Source organism: Lactuca saligna, chromosome 4 (assembly GCF_052625555.1).
Source record: "Lactuca saligna cultivar CGN05327 chromosome 4, ASM5262555v1, whole genome shotgun sequence".
Classification (NCBI taxonomy): domain Eukaryota; kingdom Viridiplantae; phylum Streptophyta; class Magnoliopsida; order Asterales; family Asteraceae; genus Lactuca; species Lactuca saligna.
Genome location: NC_136420.1, coordinates 296,404,665 through 296,423,086, shown reverse-complemented (window position 1 = coordinate 296,423,086; position 18,422 = coordinate 296,404,665).

Sequence of the window (18,422 nt, the reverse complement as noted above, 5' to 3'; positions counted from 1 at the left end):
AATTGCAGAGAAAATATATATACATATATTTATTAAATTGCCATAAGTAGCCCACTATTCATATGAAGATTAATTATTACTATTAAAACAAATAATGCTTATTAAATACCACCAAATTGAATTGGATAAATTCATGACCGATGTTGTTTTTATCACAAAACCCAATGATAATACAAATTGATTTTGTTGTCAAATTTTCATGTGTATAATTCCGATGACGGCAGAAGAAGCTCAAGAAAAGGTATTTTCATTATGATATTTTAAACCAATCATAAAAATTCTTTTAACCAGATTCAAGTAGGCTCTGATACAAATTGTTGGTTATTTTCATAACCAAAACATAAAACGCGGAAGCATAATCTTAGATCTTTAATCTTGAATCTGGTTAAAAGAAAACTTAAACAATAAAGAACGATTACATACCTGATTCATTATGATCTTCAGATCTGAAGAACTAGGGTTGGGTTTTCCAGTTGATCTCAAGAACCCTTTCTAAATCCCACAGCAAACCCTAAACGAATTTACATGTGTATGTATTTTCGTATTGTGGTAAATCTGCTTCTCATCACGTATTTATATAGATGGAGATATAACCGAATGTGAGAGATATTAGGGATTTAGGAGATCTTGAGTCAAATCAGAAACTCAACCCACAAGATAAACATGGTAAGTCTATATCTTTATTTATTAATAAAATCGGTTCATCAACAATTTTATATAATTTTCATAATAATATAAAATTAATGATAATATTATTTATGTATATTTATTAGTGGTCCCAAAATATCCAACAAATGAACCATGAGTTCTTGTTTCTTTGAACATTTCAATTTCACAAATTTGGCTTATGTTTTCGTTACAAATTTTGTATAATTTTTAAATTTCGTTATGAATACGGTGCAGACGGTTTCATTTTTAAAGTTTGCTCCAAATATAATTTTTTAACAAATTTACTTTTATTAAAATTTTTACAACATTTTTAAGACTTCATAGTTTTTGTATAATTTTTTCCTAAACTTTAGATTTTAGGGGTGTATAGGACTCTAATTGGTGGGTCTGGGTGGGTGGGGGTAGCGATGGGATGGGGTAGGATGAACATAAGGTAGGCGGTGATGGTGATGGGTGGGTAAGTAAGATGGACGGAAGGAGCAGGGTAGGTAGGATGGGAGGTGATGATGGGGTAGAGTAGTTGTAAGGGGTAGGTGTAGAGGGTCTATAAAGGGAGGGTAGGTAGGTAGGTTAGGCGAATAAGTTAGATTGATTGGGTAGGATGTGTAGGGTATAATAGGTGGGGATGGGTATGGTAAGGGTGGGCTAGGTAAGGTGGTGAGGAGGTGTAAAGTGTTCGGGGTATATGAGACGGTTTGGTTTGGTTATCGAACAAATCGAACCATAACCATTACAATCAATTAATGTATTTCATTAGTCATTGGTTATGATTAGAATTGGTTAAGGTTAATGGTTTTAGTCAGTTAATTGTTTTGGTTAATGGTTAATGTCGTTTAACCAAAATGATTGAAAATGATATAAAAATTAAAGTTAATTGATATAAAATGTGAGAAAGAGAAGGTATCTTGATATAAAAAAGTAAAAGTAAAAAAGTATGTTGTTATAAAAAGGTAGTAAAAAAGTACATTGCTATAAAAATGACTACAAATTGTATAATTGTTATGCATTTAAACAAATATAAAGTTCCAGTTTAAAAAACAAAACAAGAAAAAAAATGTCATCGGTAAACACGAAAAAGAAAACAATTCAAAATAACAAAAAAAGAATCGATCAAGAAAAAAAAAATACTATCATTTTAAAAACTATACAATATAACGAGGGAGAGCCATCGAGATGTGATACTAGTTGTTGAACTGCTCCGTGCTATCTCATTCAAGAATTAATCCAATTCCTTTATTTGCTTATAAAATTAACATAATTACCAATTAAATACTATATAAAATATTTTTCATATTTTTATATACTATTTGGTTTGGTTTGTTTCGGTGTACATGGTTCTGTTTTATAGAAAAACCAAAACCGAACCGTTAACATTCAGTTAATGAAAATCATACACAGCACCACCGTTTTCACTACTGGTTCGGTTTTAATGAGTCGGTTATATCGGTTTTATTCGTTACGATTCGGTTTTTTGGTTATTATACTCACCCCAATTCTTTATATATTCTAGAAAAAAGTTGCAAATAGAAAATTATGGAAAACAATTATTATAAGTTTTTCAAATTTTTTTACAATTTTCGAAACCGAATTTTTTTTTTGTCTTCTAGAAATTTTTTTATATAAATTATCAAAGCAAATGCGTTTTATAGACTTTTCACTTTTGTATAAGTTTATAGCGTTATAGAGCTCCCTTCATTTCTTCGGATAAAATAGGGAATATATTTTTTGATGAACAATAGGGTGTTTTTAGTTGGAATAGGTGTCTAAGCTCACAACTATAATTTGTATAAACTTGAATTGATAGTAGTTGCAACACCCCGAAATATGAAGGTAAAAATTTAAGTTTTGAAACAACCAAAACACTAGGGGTGAGCATGGTGCGGTTTTCACCTAAAACCGCAACTCATACTGCTAGGTGCGGTTTTTATTTATGTAAAACCATTAGGTGCGGTTTTTTTGCGGTACGGTTTTTGCGGTTTTATTTGCGGTTGCGGTTTGTAATGGTGCGGTTTCGGTTTTAAACCGCAAACTACTAAAATGGCACAATACTAGGAAAATTTGTATGTCTAAAATAAGTAAATAACCATATTCATTTAGCATCTTAAAATCCAATAATATCATTTACTACTTAACCATGGCATTAGGCCAATAGCCATTTAAATGACATAAATTGCAACAAGTCAAAGTAGAAAATTACAAGTTTAAACAAGTCAACAACATAGCCACTAGATTGGCCCAAAATCGATAAAATTGCAACAGATTAAAGAACAAAAATAAAGTTTTTCCAGTTTTTCACTTTCCAACTATGGATCAGTTAATAGACATCTATAGCCAAATTCCTCAACTTCCACAACTTAGCCGAAATCCATCATTTTCCACCGGTGCTTCCTAGAAAAAAAAAAGCAAAAAAATTATATTAGTATATTTGAAATATGAACAAACATATAAAGAAAACCTTACCAAATTTTAAACTCGCCATCTTCTCATTAAACTCATCTATGTCCTTATTCTTCATAGAATAACCGAGTTCAAGATCAACCATTGTACATCTTATCCAATCTTGTGTACAAATCAAAGCTTCCGCGGTTTCAGTATTAAGTGAACTTCTATACTTGTCGATAACTCTACCACCGGTACTAAACGCCGATTCCGATGCAACTGTTGATATTGGCATTGCCAAAACATGTCTAGCTAGTTTGGAGAGTATAGGAAATTTGATTGAATTTGCTTTCCACCATCCCAAAAGATCAAACTTTGGGTCCCTTTTTTCCTTTCTATCCGCTAGATAGATATCAACCTCAGTTTTAATGTCTTGACCCCCATCATCAAACTTGTCAAACTCTAGCTCCAAATCAATATCCATCTCACTAATACTTGAGTTTTCACCAAAAATCGGATATTGTGAGTTTGGTACATTCTTATTTTCCGCTTTGCCCTTGTAATGATTAAACAACTCATCAAGAGTCTTAGTCACCTTTCCCACTATCTCTTTACTTTTCTCCGAACCCGTACCATGGATCAAATCAGTACAATAACTAATGTATGCGAGCTTGTTGCGTGGATCCAAAACAACCGCAACATACAAGAGATAATTCATATTATCTATGTTGTCCCAATATTTATCATACTTTGTTTTCATCGATAGTGCCATGTTTTTCTTTTGTTCATCTTGACTCAAGGTCATCCGAGTGATGGTGGCCTCCTTTTTTACAAGTTCAGAAAAAAATATATTTGATGTTACATACTTTGAAGCGGATATCTTAGTTGTAACATCGGAAAATATTTTCAAGTACTCGATCATATTCCTAATTTAACAATCAAATATCAAAGTGTAAGTATTCAAATGATAAATATAAAACACTAACAAAATAAATCATATATAATAACATACCTAGCTGCTTGCCAATCAGCACCACTCGGAGCACCAACTACTCTAGGCTTTCTTTTCCTTTTTCTTATGCTCCCTTCCACATCTTCCACCCCCTCGGTGCGAAAATAATCCCCATAAGACGGATCTATTATGTAAAGCCTCTTAAGAAAATAACACATGAACACAATGTTATTTAGCTAATAACCAATAAGGAAAGAAATCCTACATAAAAAGAACACTTTAACCCTTAAAAAACAGAAAACAGCAAAAAAACAAAAAATGCAATTAGCAACAACAAACAGAAACAACAAAAAAAATAGAAAAAAAAACAGCAAACAGCAAAAAGCATCAGCAAACAAAAAACATAAAAAAAACAGCAATCAAAAACAACAAACACAAACAAAAAACAGCAAACAGCAAAAAAAACATAAACAACAAACAAAAAACTAGAAAAACAGAAAAAAAAAATAAAAAATAAAAAATAAAATAAAGAAAACTTATACCTGTCAAACGTATTTTCAATAAAAAATAAAATAAAGAAAACTTATACCTGTCAAACGTATTTTCATACACTACAACTGTTTCCAACATTAGATATGTGGAGTTCCATCTTGTATCAACATCAAGAGAGGGTTTTAGTTTGGATTTTACTTCAACACGAGCAGCACAATCTTCAAAACTTTTATATCGAGCCGGTGACGATCGCATGTACGTCACAGCATTTCGAATTCTAGTAACAGAATCGAATTGCTCTTCCAATCCATCTCTAACAACAAGATTGATAATATGTGCACAACAACGTAGGTGCAAGTATTTACAATCTAGTATATCATTCGGTCCCGCTAACATCCTCTTCAAATATCTTATAGCCCCATCATTGGAAGACGCGTTATCCACTGTGACAGTAAACACGGTCTCAATCCCCGATTTTTTTATACACTCATAAACCAAACTCCCAATGGTCTCACCCTTATGATTCTCTATAGGACAAAAATTTAGGATTTTTTTTTTGTAAATCAAATGTGTCGTCGATCCAATGTGTCGTAAGACACATATAATTAATGTTTTGAACGGATGATCATGTGTCGGTAGTTAGAGACATTGTTTGACCTTTTAACATTTTTTTGACCTTTTCTACCTCTTGTTCAAAAAGAGATATACAATCTCTAGCAACAGTCCATCTAGATGGCATAATAAACTCGGGATTCAATTCCCACGAGTACTCCTTAAAGCCTTCATCATCAACAATACTAAAGGGTCGATTGTCCTTAATGCACATTTTAGCAATGCCTAGTCTACCCTTCTCTTGGCTAAAGGAATGCTTAGCCAAAGACCCACCCCTCTCCGTCTCTTTGGGCTTGAAGTTTAAGGTTGACTGATTTTTTGAACCTTTTTTTTCCTTATTATAAAGGGGTGATCTTACACAAGAATTTCTTAGATGACTCAGTAACCCGGAGGTACCGTTATCTCTAGTTCCACAAGCTAAAACCTTTTTACAATATTTGCATTTTGACTTTTTAGCACCTTTCTTATATGGAAAATGTTTCCATACAACCGACTTCAACTTTGGCTTGTTTTCTTCTTCAGGGACTTCAAATTCATCATTTTGATCATCTACATCTATTACACCTTCATTTGTACCCATTCTAAAACAACAAACATACACTGTAATTAGAGCCATATTGTTAAAAACATACACAATTACACACAAACAACTATGAAATTTGAAGACTTTGATGTACAAATCTGCTGCAGAAGATGAGCTATTCATGACTTTTAATCAAGAAATGGATGCCCAATCCTTCCAAAATGAAAGAAAATATATAAATGTGTCATCTGATGCCTAAAACTGGGACAATATCGAAGCTATGCCTATAGCAGTAAAGAAAATAGATGAGAGGTTATCAAAGTTGGACACCATAGCCAAAGAAGTTGAAGTTGAACTAATTTCAAGAGACACCAGCTCAAATTCGACTAGATCAAAACTCAAATCAGCTCAAACTGAATCAAATTCAATAGAAATCAAAACTCAAAGCATCTCAAATTCAACTAACTGTGATCATGCGAACATATTCAGAATAGTTGTAAATCGAGTCAGCCAAAAAAATTAATCTTACCTAGATTCAGAGTGTCGATTAGATGCGTCGAAGACCGAAGTTCTGGTCGCTGGTGAGCAAGTTGCTGGGTTCACTATATAGGTCGCTAGCTCATTGCTTGCTAATTGCTATTGCTGGTGCGAACGAAGTTGCGAGGGGTCAGCGACTCGACTTTGATGACAACGATTGAGATTTGAGAGAAAAGAACACAAGAAATTTTGATTAATTTTGGATGTCGGCTGGAAGAGAAAATTAGCATATGTGATTTTAGGGTTAGAGTTTTGAGGGGTTGAAAAAGTGAAAAGATAAGGACGTGGTATTTTTGTTCCCCCCATTTATTTTTAGTTTTCCCTCTAATTCTATTTCTTCAATTGTAAATAAATAAAAATAAACAAATATGTATATTTATCTTATACTTTAATTTTATTAAATTATCAAATATATAATTTTATATATATATATATATATATATATATAATTTAATTATATAATAAATTTTGCGGTGCGGTTTCGGTAAATTTGCACGGTTTTTCAAGCTAAAACCGTACCATACCATGCTTTGCGGTTGCGATTTTTGCGGTTTCGGTATTTTACGGTTTTTTGCGGTTTTGCGGTAGTGGTAAATGCGGTTTTTGGCGCGGTTTCGGTTTTCGGTTCGGTTTTTGCTCACCCCTACAAAACACCCATTTATCGTTTACTCAAGCGCTTAAAGGTATTTTATAATAGAAACTTTTATCAGAGTACAATCCCAAAATCTCAATGTTGAGGAAAATATGGGTGTATGCGCTGCGATCAAGCCGAACCCTTCCATTTCAAATCGGAAGTACTTGAAACCATAAACAACAACTGTAAGCACAATACTTAGTGAGTTTCCCAAAATATCACTTACAACACATCACATATAAACATATATGGGTTACCAGCAACCCTGAGGACTATCAACAGTCCTAGTAGGCTAACAAAACACCCAATGGGTTATCAGCAACCCTGGAGACCTTCAGTAGTCTCAGTCACATATAAACAACATAACACAATAATACAATTGGACCTAACTGGTCATCAAAGATACAACTATTCTACCATAGAGGCTCGTACAAACATGCAAGAGTCACAAAGACAACTAGCATACTACATACATAATTTAGTGAGTCGATATTTGTGCTTCAACTCACGAGCACCGGGAGAAGACTCACCTTAGACAGTTGAACCCATAGATAAAACTCTAACTTCAGATCTACTAAAATCCTCGTGCTATCAAATACCAAAATGACAACCCATTAATAACTAGATTCTGACTCAAACTAAGAGTCCAAACTAGGGTAAATGACCTTTTAACCCTTCCTCTAACTTGGCCCAAGACCAAGGCCCAATCCAAATGTCCAAAAGCCTAAATCCAAAAATAATCATCTAAGGCACAAATATGGTCTAATTTTCCAAATTGGGCCCAATCCCTTTTATGAGCCTTTTCCCAAGATGTCCAACAAAATCTCAAAAGCCCAACCCATGAATTTAATGACCTAAAATGGCCCAAGACAACCAAGCCCACTAAAGCCCACAATCAAATCCCAAAACAATGAAACCCAAGTCTGCTGAGTAAACGGGGAGTACTCAGCTTGTATGCTCAGTGTACTGCATGAAAGGCTTGTACGCACAATGTACAAACTTATACGCCCAACGTACTCACCAAAATGGCTAAAATTTCCAATTCAACACTTAACCCATTAAGACTGTCACATACCCGGACCAGACGGCGGAAACATCCGGAGGCAGGTGACTTCATTGTGTGGTATCATAACAATTAAATATACATGAAACCAAGCAATCCAAACATCATACATTGAGATAACAAACTTACATTGTTTACATATTGTATCTGTTCTTCAGATTACACAAAAGATACATAAGTAGAAAACTTCAACTACAGCTAAATGATCTTGCATCAGCGTCCCTTGTTTCCTGCTTACTAGATCCCTGAGAATACAAGTCGTTTTGAAAAGCATCAACTAAAAAGTTGGTGAGTTAATAAGCAGTTTTGTATAAAATCGTTTACACTTGTTTAGAATCGTTCTCGTTTTACTTTCAGAAAATCAGATATTTTCTATGAAATTGTTTGGAGTTTTGCCTTGAAAATCATGGTTATATGTGTGCATGTCATTACTTTTGTTCATCCTTATAAGGAGTGATCTTTGAAAAGTATTGTAATTTATGGAAATGAGTTGTTTCCGAGAATAGTTCTTTTGAATAGTAATAGTCAACCATTTCAAGAAAAATCCCTTATTTTCAAAAAAGAAATAGGGTTGAAAATTTTATTCCTCTTATTGAGTAAAATTGAGTGTGCGTTCTAGTTTATCGTTATCAAAACTGTGACAACCCGAAATTTCCTTTTTGTACAACATATCAAGTCAATAGAAGTCAGAACAGTTACTGTTAATTTTCAGACTTTTTGGAATAAGTTTGAGTATTCTATGATTAGCACTTTAACATACACGTTTTGAAATCGTGTTTTGTAATGAATAAAATTGTGAAATATTATGTAAAATTGAGTGTTGAGTTCTAACAAATGATTTTTACTAGAAATGAAGTAAAACTATGTTTAGAATCACTCAGAAAATATTGGAAGTCTTATGAGATTCCAATTAAAAGCCAAATAGTGAAATTTAGCGAAAATATAAAATTTTAAATAAGTACAATTTTATTATTTGATGTTGTAGAGAATCTCGTTAGAAACTTGTAGGCGAAAACCTCGTCAAAATCCGAGTTATAACGAAGAAGTTATGACTAACAAAAGATCTGCGACAAAACCGACACGGCGCAGAATGACGTAAAAAGTGAGTTTTTGATAAACTACTTTTTAGCCTTAGTAATCTAAATGAAAGTCGCAGTATTCATTAAACCGAGAAATTCGATAAAAAGAACGCTAAAATCTGACTTCGTATGAGGAAGTTATGATTTTTCGAAGTTTCAACTTAGCAATAGACAGCTAAAAACTCGAATTTTAGATCGAATGATATTTTACCAATACATCCTAAACGAGAATCTAAAGTCTCGTCATATGTAGTACAACGGTAAAAAGTCTGACGAAAACGGATGTCGTATGAAGAAGTTATGAATTTTTAACGGATTTTCCTGTCACGGTCTGTTAAAAATACTAATATTAAAAATTAATTCAAAATTAGCCGACGAAGTCTAAATGAAAATTGTAGAGCATAATTTTAGCTACGCGTGCATATAAAGAACATAAAAAAACGGAGCTCGTATGCGAAAGTTATGATATTTAGAAGATTTGGGTGCAATTTTCGAAAAATTCGCATTGATGAGAAGCAGCCACGTCACCTCGCATGAACAGTGTTCGGACACGTCACCGAGATCGTGGCCTAATTTGAAACTGATACACGTCTTATTCTGATTCGCCGAGACTGAGGTCCTGTAAGAGCCGGACACGCCTCGCATTGGTGGCCAATCCGATGCGAGCCACGTCCCTCTTCTCGTATCCGACGCTCGCACGAAGAAGCCACGCCCGAGCCACCGAGCTGCTTCCAGACTGAAGCTCGCAGGTGCAATGTGGACTCCTCCTAGCCGCAGACTTTCGAACCTTCGCCCCTATATAAAGAGAGGATGCGAACCCTCCCGACTAGAATTGGAAAATTGCCACTTTTAGCCCCTAATCTCATATATTCACCATTTTAACTTTCCCCGAAACCCCGGTATCAATTTTTAAAGCCCGAAACACGCCCCGAGACCCCCGAGAAACTCGAAAAATTTATCTTTTCGGTTTTGAAGCCCTACCTTCGCAGAGCCCGATTTTCAATTAAGCTCCCGGTTTTCAACATAGAAAGACATATTTAAAGCCGAAGTGCTGTCCAAATTACTATTTTAACCCACGGTTAACTTAAGGTGAGTTCAATATATAGGAACAATTGTATGTTATGTGTTATATGTGCTATGTGCGTTTCAGTATTATTATTCTGAGTTATTTTCTCGTGATATTCGCTATTTTTATAGCAATTGTAATACCTTTGACCATGTGATCAGTGAAAGGACTTAGATTCACATTGGTACTAGTACGTAGCCTCTGGCCATGTAGAGCATGTCTTCATAAGAGAATGACTTCTATTTTATGGCATTGGCAAATGGTTAGACATGACTATAAGCTTGAAATCTAACAAGAGGTTAATCAGAAATTGCATGTCATCTATGCCATTTGGGCCAAAGCTTTATTGATGTATATCAAGAATTGAAAAGAATATCTTTGAATAATGTCTTTGATTGATATGAACGCTTGTCACATGATCTCACATACATCTTGTTGTTCCTTTTTGCTTTGCCACATTGAAGTATATATATGGCATAACATTATATTGTATCTATTTTTGAACTCACTAAGCGTCACCGCTTACCCTATCAATGTTTAACAATTGCAGGTGATAAATAACTAGTATGTTTACATACTATTGAAAGATGTATAATAGTTTGTAACAGTACTTTTGTACTACTTTTTATGTTTGTATAAATTACAATATCCTGGGTAATTATGTAATATATATATATATATATATACACACACACACACACACACACACATATATATATATATATATATATATAACAATTTGTAATAGAAGGTTTGTATCCAATAGTTTGTAATTCCCTTTTTATCAATGTAAAATATTGCTTTTATAAAAATGCAAATAGCATGTTTTGGAGTAATGATATTGTGAAGTACGAAAGTTTGGGTCTTTCAAAAAAAAAAAAAAAAAACAAAAACGAAAGTTGGGGTCTTTCAACCATGGTATCAGAGCAGTAGTTTAAGCGAACTAAATTCCACGGATTGGTATTTAGACTTAAACTATAGGAAGTTCAATATATGAACTTAATCACTGTAAGTATAGGGATACAAACCATAGGAAATATATAAGTAAAAGTATTAGGTAATAGTAAACCCTAATATTCTAAAATACTATCTTACTCCGTATTTCAGATCGATGGCTGAACAAGTAAGTAGCCATACCCCTGATGTTGGTGGAGATCCTTAACCCGGGGAAGTGAATACTCCAGTATCTCATCGTGAGGAGCGACTTCTAGGTAAACTTGTCGGTGTTATTCGAAAAACTCTCAAAGAACACAAAAATAATGATGATAAAGGAAAAGAGAAAGTCAGTGGAGAATCTTCAAGCGGGAAGGTGAAGCGTCCCTCGTTCAAAGATTTCAAGAGTAATGGTGCTACGAAGTTTTCTAGTGTCCTTAATCCTATAATTGTTCTAACTTGGATTTAGAACACCGAGAAAGTATTTTGTGTTTCTCATGTGGATGATGAAGACAAGGCTATCTACGCTTCTGCAATGCTCATTGGAGAAGCTTCAGTCTGGTGGGAAGCAACATATGAAGTTCTCGATGGATGTGACCAGGAGAACTTATCCTGGGAGTTGTTCAAGACTCGTGTGCTAGAGAAGTATTGTCCTCTAGATATGAGGAGAAGATTGGAGAAGGAATTCCTCGAGCTTAAACAAGGAGGAATGACTGTGAATGAGTATGAAACTCAATTTAATCAAAGATCAAGGTTTGCTACGAAGTATATTCCAACTGAAGACGAGAAAATTCAGTTATTCATGGAGGGACTACGACACGAAATCCATGATTTCGTTGTCAACTGGGATGTTATGTCATTCGATAAAGCCGTTGAGTATGCTCGAAGACATGAGCATGACTTAAAAATACGTGGTGCCACTCTTACTATTCCAAAGCATCCACGTACTGAAAGAACTACTCCTGCTTCCACTATTCCACCAGCTCAATCTATTTGAACTGATCCAACCAAGCAAGCACAATCTCAGAGTGCTTTTCGTGGCCGTGGTCGGTCACAATCTTTTTCTATTCAATCACTGTCATGTCACGTTTGTGGAAGGAATCATCCGGGTCAATGCAAAATAGACAAGGAATCCATTGTCTGTTATGGGTGTGGAGAGACAGGTCATATCAAGCCAGCTTGCCCAAGGAAGGATGTGACTTGTTATGCATGTGGTATTACTGGCCACAAGAAGCGTTTTTGCCTTACTCTTACCAGCCAAGTGACGGGAAGTCAAGCTTCTGTTCAACAACCAACGAGAAGTCAAGTCCCTGTCCAACAACCGAAGAATACTCCAACTAAAAAGGAGGAAGTGCCAAAAGCTAAGGGTCGTGCATTCCAGATTATCGTAGAGGAAGCACGTGAGGACCCAAATGTCATGACGGGTACATTTCTTGTCAACTCTAGACCTGCTCACATCTTATTTGATTTTGGTGCCTCGGATTCTTTCGTATCTTATGAATTTGCGTATTCTTTTCAAACTGTTTGCTATGCAATCGCGCAACCATTTCACGTAGATACTGCAGGAAGTATATCATTACTTGCTGATAAAATCTATAGGGATTGTGTCATAGAAATTGAAGGCTATAATTTTCTTGCTAACCTAATCCCTATCTCCTTGCCCAATTTCGATATTATTCTCGGCATGGATTGGTTTTCAAAGAACCATGCAGAACTCTTGTGTTACAAAAAGATGGTACGCATTCCTATTAAAGGGGAAGAGCCTATTCATGTCTATGGTGAACAAGAATCTTAAAAATAATCTCTTTCCTCAAAGCTCGTAAATTCATATCGAAAGGTTGTCCTATCTATCTGGCCTATACAGTTGACATCTCAAGAAAGGAGAATAAAACTGTAAATGATATTCCCATTGTTAACGAATATCCCGATGTTTTCCCCGATGATCTGCCTGGACTTCCTCCGGACAGACAAGTAGAATGCCGAATTGACCTTGTGCCCGGTGCTGCTCCGATTGCAAAGACTCCTTATCGTCTTGCACCAGCCGAGATGAAAGAAATGATGATCCAACTGCAGGAATTACTTGACAAAGGCTTTATTCGACCGAGTACCTCTCCCTGGGGTGCTCCAGTATTGTTTGTTAAGAAGAAGGACGGATCGATGCGAATGTACATTGATTATCGTGAGCTGAATAAGGTGACTATCAAGAACAAGTACCCACTACCTCGCATCGATGATTTATTCGATCAACTTCAGGGTGTTAGCTATTTCGCAAAAATTGATTTGAGATCTGGCTATCATCAGTTGAAAGTACAAGAGCAAGATGTACCGAAGACTGCTTTCTGTACTCGTTATAGGCATTTCGAATTCCTTGTCATGCCATTCGGTTTGACAAATGCTCCTGCCATATTCATGGATATGATGAATCGAGTGTGCCACCCAATGCTTGATAAGTCTGTCATCGTATTCATTGACGATATTCTAATCTATTCCAAGTCTGAAGCCGATCATGCCGTTCATATTCGTGAAATCTTAGAACTTCTTCGAAAGGAGAAACTTTATGCTAAATTCTCGAAATGTGAATTTTGAATCCGTTAAGTTCAATTTCTCGACCATATTATTTCTAGTAACGGTGTATCTATAGATCCCATCAAAATCGAAGCCATTCAAAATTAGGAAGTGCCCCGTAATGCTTCCGAAATTCAAAGTTTCTTAGGTCTCGCAGGATATTACCAGAGATTCATTAAAGACTTTTCTCATATAGCCGTACCACTCACAAGTCTTACATGGAAGGAAGTGAAGTTCGAATGGGGTGAAGCTCAAGAAAAAGCTTTCTCAACTCTAAAAGATCTTTTGACTCATGCTCCCATCTTATCACTCCCAGAAGGTGATGATGATTTCTCCGTATATAGCGATGCTTCAAGATTGAGACTCACTTGTGTGTTGATGCAGCGTGGTAAAGTGATAGCTTATGCCTCAAGACAACTGAAAGATTATGAAAAGAATTATCCCACCCATGATCTTGAACTCGCTGCAGTAGTATTTGCCCTAAAACTTTGGAGACATTACCTTTTTGGTACAAAATGCCAATCATTCACCGACCACAAGAGTCTCAAGTATATATTCAGTCAGCAAACTCTGAATATGAGACAACAACGAGCCATGGAGCTGATCAAAGACTATGATTGCGAAATCCTGTAGCATCCTGGAAAGGCTAATGTGGTTGCAGATGCACTTAGCTGGAAAGTTTATCATAATAGTATGTGTTATACTATTACTCACACTACGGTGAAGTTCACCATTCTTGATGAACTAAAGAAGTGGCAAGTTGAAGCCTTAAAGCCAGAAAATGTAAAGAAGGAAGGAATGGTACATTATGCCGATGTTTTACTTGATGATCCATGAGGATTAAAAGTATTTAAGAATCGACTATGGATTCCAAAGATTGGTGGATTAAGACAGAAGATTTTAGATGAAGCTCATAAATCTAAACTATCAATACATCCTGGTACAAGTAAAATGTACTACGATGTAAGAGCTGATTATTGGTGGCCTGGATTAAAGAAAGACATTGGAAGATATGTATAGGAATGCTTAGTATGCTTACAAGTCAAAACAGAACACCAAAAACCTTATGGAGCTCCAGAAATCCTTAGTGTTCCTATATGAAAGTGGGAAGAGCTGTCCATGGATTTTATTACCAAATTGCCAAAGACTGCTAGACAGCATGATAGCATTTGGGTAATCGTTGACCGTCTGACTAAGAGTGCACATTTTCTCGTAATGCGTGAAACGGCTCCAATGGAGAAATACGCACAAGTATACTTGGATGAAATTATTGCAAGACATGGTGTGCCACTAAAGATCATTTCCGATCGCGATACTCGCTTCACTTCTCACTTTTGGGCAAGTATGCAACACGAATTGGGATCTCGAGTTGCTCTCAGCACCGCTTATCATCCCTAGACAGATGGTCAGACAGAGAGAACAATCCAGACAGTAGATGATATGCTTCGTGCATGTGTTTTGGAGTTCGGTGGTAACTGGGATAAATACTTACCGCTTGTTGAATTTTCGTATAATAACAGTTACCACACTTCAATCAAAATGCCACCATATGAAGCATTATATGGTCGCAAATTCCGTACGCCGTTATGGTGGCGTGATGTAGGGCAGAAGATCCTTAGAGGCCCTGAAATGATTCAAGACACCACCGACATGATTCAAATCGTACGAGAAAGAATGAAAGCGGCCCAGGATCGACAGAAGTCCTATACGGAAAAGAGAAAACGACCTATAGAATTTCAAGTCGGTGATTTTGTGATGCTGAAGGTATCCCCATGGAAAGGCCTTATGCGATTTGGGAAGAAAGGAAAGTTGAGTCATAGATTTGTTGGTCCTTTCAAAATCATCCAGAGAATTGGAAAGCAAGCTTACCGCTTAGAATTGCCTGAAGATTTGGCAGGTATTCATGATGTGTTTCATGTAATTTATCTGCGCAAATGCTTGAGCATTTACGATGAGACAGTTCGGTTATCCGAAGTGAAATTGGATAATAAGTTAAGATATGTAGAAGAGCCTGAAGAAATCGTGAATGAAAGAACAACTAAGCTACGCAATAAAGAAGTAGAATTGGTGCTTGTCAAGTGGAAACACCATCGTGGCCCAAACTATACTTGGGAGAATAAGAATGAGATAAAAGCAAAATATCCCCATTTATTTTAATCGATGTAATTTCGGGGACGAAATCCTCAAAAGGAGGAGGTATTTGTAACATACACGTTTTGAAATCGTGTTTTGTAATGAATAAAATTTTGAAATATTATGTAAAATTGAGTGTTGAGTTCTAACAGATGGATTTTACTAGAAATGAAGTAAAACTATGTTTAGAATCACTCAGAAAATATTGGAAGTGTATGTTATTATTTGATGTTTTATAGAATCTCGTTAGAAACTTGTAGGCGAAAACCTCGTCAAAATCCGAGTTATAACGAAGAAGTTATGACTAACCAAAGATCCGCGACAAAACCGGCACGACGCCGAATGATGTAAAAAATGAGTTTTTGATAAACTACTTTTTAGCCTTAGTAATCTAAATGAAAGTCGTAGTATTCGTCAAACCGAGAAATTTGATAAAAAGAACGCAAAAATCTGACTTCATATGAGGAAGTTATGATTTTTCGAAGTTTCAACTTAGCAGTAGAGAGCCAAAAACTCGAATTTTAGATCGAGCGATATTTTACCGATACATCCTAAATTAGAATCGAAAGTCTCATCATATGTAGTACAACGGTAAAAAGTCTGACGAAAACGGATGTCGGGTGAAGAAGTTATGAATTTTTAACGGATTTTCCTGTCCCGGTCTGTTAAAATAATAATATTAAAAATTAATTCAAAATTAGCCAAAGAAGTTTAAACGAAAGTTGTAGAGCGTAATTTTAGCTACGCGTTCATATAAAGAACGTCAAAAACGCAGCTCGTATGCGAAAGTTATGAATTTTAGAAGATTTGGGTGCAATTTTCTAAAAATTCGCATGGATGAGAAGCAGCCACGTCACCTCGCATGAACAGTGTTCGGAAACGTCACTGAGGTCGTGGCCCAATCCAAAACTGATATGCGTCTCATTCTGATTCGCCGAGACCGAGGTCCTGTAAGAGCCGGACACGCCTCGCATCGGTGGCAAATCCGATGCGAGCCACGTCCCTCTTCACGTCTGAGCTACCGAGCTGCTTCTGGACCGAACCTCGCAAGTGCGACGTGGACTCCTCCCAGCCGCAGACTTCTGAACCTTCGCCCCTAAATAAAGAGAGGATGCGAACCCTCCCGGCTAGAATTGGAAAATTGCCACTTTTAGCCCCTAATCTCACATATTCACCATTTTAACTTTCCCTGAAGCCCCGATATCAATTTTTAAAGCCCGAAACACGCCCCGAGACCCCCGAGAAGCCCGAAAAATTTATCTTTTCGGTTTTGAAGCCCTACCTTCGCAGAGCCCGGTTTTCAATTAAGCTCCCGGTTTTCAACATAGAAAGACATATTTAAAGTCGAAGTGCTGTCCAAATTACTATTTTAACCCCCGGTTAAATTAAGGTGAGTTCAATATATAGGAACAATTGTATGTTATGTGTTACATGTGCTATGTGCTTTTCAGTATTATTATTCTGAGTTATTTTCTCGTGATATTCGCTATGTTTATAGCAATTGTAATACCTTTGACCATGTGATCAGTGAAAGGACTTAGATTCACATTGGTACTGGTACGTAGCCTCTGGCCATGTAGAGCATGCCCCCGTAAGAGAATGACTTCTATTCTATGGAATTGGCAAATGGTTAGACATAACTATAAGCCTGAAATCTAACAAGAGGTTAATCAGAAATTGCATGTCATCTATGCCATTTGGGCCAAAGCTTTATTGATGTATATCAAGAATTGAAAAGAATATCTTTGAATAATGTCTTTGATTGATATGAACGCTTGTCACATGATCTCACATACATCTTGTTGTTCCTTTTTGCTTTGCCACATTGAAGTATATATATGGCATAACATTATATTGTATCTATTTTTGAACTCACTAAGCGTCACCGCTTACCCTATCAATGTTTAACAATTGCAGGTGATAAATAACTAGTATGTTTACATACTATTGAAAGATGTAGAATAGTTTGTAACTATACTTTTTTACTACTTTTTATGTTTGTATAAATTACAATATCCTGGGTAATTATGTAATATATATATATATATATATATATATATATATATATATATATATATATATATATATATATATATATATAACAATTTGTAATAGAAGGTTTGTATCCAATAGTTTGTAATTCCCTTTTTATCAATGTAAAATATTGCTTTTATAAAAATGCAAATAGCATGTTTTGGAGTAATGATATTGTGAAGTATTAAAGTTTGGGTCTTTAAAAAAAATACGAAAGTTGGGGTCTTTCAAACACTTTAGGAGATACCAGGTGAGAAGATGCCCTAGGGTTTATTGTGAAACAATAACATTCCATAACTCCAAGAAATTGGAGTTTATGACCAAAACATGGAGTTTGCGGTCGAAAACCCCATGGGGTATATATATGGCCCTTAGCCATTTTTAGTCATTTGTTCCATTTTCAACTAGAGAAAAACCTGATTCTCTCCTAAGGATCTTCAATCTTTCGTCCCGAATTGTAAGTGCTTCTATCTTAGAGTATCATAGAGCTTATTATATGTTTGTACATCAAGAAATCATGATGAAACACCAAGATCAAAGAGTTTACGGTCCAAGAACACCTTGGACCATAAACCTTTCTTTAAAGGTCAAAAGTCTTCCCTAGTCCCTTCCTTACCTTGTGAAACTAGCCTAGACTCATACCTTAATGTGTATGGAACGTGAAAGAACTAAAATAACATGGTCCATAAGGGTTTATGGCCGTAAAACCAAAGGGAAATGATCTTAGGGCTGTAAACCCCTCAAATGAGGG